The sequence below is a fragment of the Aplysia californica genome, unplaced genomic scaffold (genome assembly GCF_000002075.1).
Source record: "Aplysia californica isolate F4 #8 unplaced genomic scaffold, AplCal3.0 scaffold00329, whole genome shotgun sequence".
Classification (NCBI taxonomy): domain Eukaryota; kingdom Metazoa; phylum Mollusca; class Gastropoda; order Aplysiida; family Aplysiidae; genus Aplysia; species Aplysia californica.
The window spans coordinates 820,634-822,314 of record NW_004797599.1 but is presented as its reverse complement, the minus strand read 5'-3'; the positions used below and the strand labels follow the sequence as shown (position 1 = coordinate 822,314).

Here is a 1,681-nt window from a genome sequence, read left to right as displayed (position 1 = left end):
GAGAGAGAGAGAGAGAGAGAGAGAGAGAGTGTGTGTGTGTGTATGTGTGCACGTGTGTGTGAGATGTAAATTTGTTCTGAATGTTTAGCAGCTCTGTTGCTTTTAATAGATATTTAGGAGGCTGACTGCTTTATAAAGAGCCCACGCGGTCCAAAAGGGATCAACGTCTCCCAACCGCGAATCGAACTCACGTCTTCTGTTTGCAAGAGCGAACCCAGAGCTGAAAATGATACAACGTCCCAGAAGTGAAACCGAGATACTGATTAACAATTTAAAAAAGAAATACAAAACAGAGAAAAAAACACAAACCGTATAAATAAACCCTCCACACATCCTAATCGAACTCACGCCTTCTATGACCGACGACAAAGTGGTTGACAGCGACACCGCTGGCTTGGGTTATCCAGAGGGTTTTAAAGAAAGTTTCGACATAAAAAGTTTACATCCATAAAGCATTTGAGTCTGGTTTTTTTGTTTGTTTGTTTGTTGTTGTTTTTGTTGTTTGTTTGTTGTTTTCTTGTGGTTGTTGTTTTGTTTTTTTGGTGTTTTTTTTTTGGGGGGGGGCGGTTGAATCAGAGTAAAATGCAGAACATCGATACAAAAATAATCAAACAGAGAAGAGATGAAACAAGATATTGATTATATAATTTAGAAACGACAGAGGAAAAGTATACCAGTAGCTCCTACCAACCACTATCATTCATAGTACCGTACACTAGTACTAGTATTTCATAGAAATATGCAAAAACATTAACGGAAAACAGTCGCAGTCACATACTCAAAAGTATTGAATTTTTGCCATTGGAACGTGAACTACTTCCAATAGTTTACTCAAAATACATGTAACTGTCTAACCAAACAACGGCATCACTAATGATTCAACAACTCTCTTTTTAAATGTACGTCTTTTACTTCCCATCGACTCAATTTAGATCACTTCCAAGGCAGTCTTCGACAATGTCTGTCAAGGCCAACCCTGGCTAAGAGGGATAGCGTTCTAGCAGTAAAAAACTGATATCGTCATCATCAATAAATGTTCGATCTTCGGCAGAAATCGACAAGCATGGTTGGCCATACATTCCTTAAATTTGCTCGGATGCTCTCAATCAAAAAAGGATCTTTTTTCCTGATCTTCCCCCATCACCCGGCTGTTTAGGCTTAATAATAATAATAATTGTATTTATATAGCGCATATCCATGCTCAAGAGCATGCTCTATGCGCTTTACAATTATTATTACCCCAGCAAACCCTCTGAGAACACTCAGAAACATTGCTCTGGGTCTACCCCTGTTTCGTTTACCTTCAATTTTACCTGTAGAAGTTGAATATTAATTATTCAAAACCCTGTATGCCTATCCAAATGTCCCAGAAACAGCAGTAGCCACTTCCTAATTAATTGGTTTAATCAACGAGCGACACACATGAGCTTCTTATTTGATTCCTCTTCATTTGAAGAAATCTTCAACAGAAAGTTTGATATACTCGATATAATATTATCCTCACACGGGGAGATCCAAGCCAGGTAATCTGCATACGAAGTCGAGGCGCATTATGCTATACCAAAGACATCGGTTATAAGAAATTCTTTCAGTAAAAGTTTTTTAAAAGAAAAAAAAACCTACATGGAGGGTGCATTGCTATTTCTTACAATTTTTTGTTTGTTCTAAAAGGTATATATAT

At 37.5% G+C, this 1,681-nt stretch overlaps 1 long non-coding RNA gene across 1 annotated transcript in view; it reads right to left on the bottom strand.

The window, feature by feature from the left end:
- Nucleotides 1-1,681, bottom strand: part of LOC118478012 — a 30,126-nt gene that overhangs the window by 27,344 nt on the left and 1,101 nt on the right. The gene's annotated exons all lie outside the window — the stretch shown is intronic.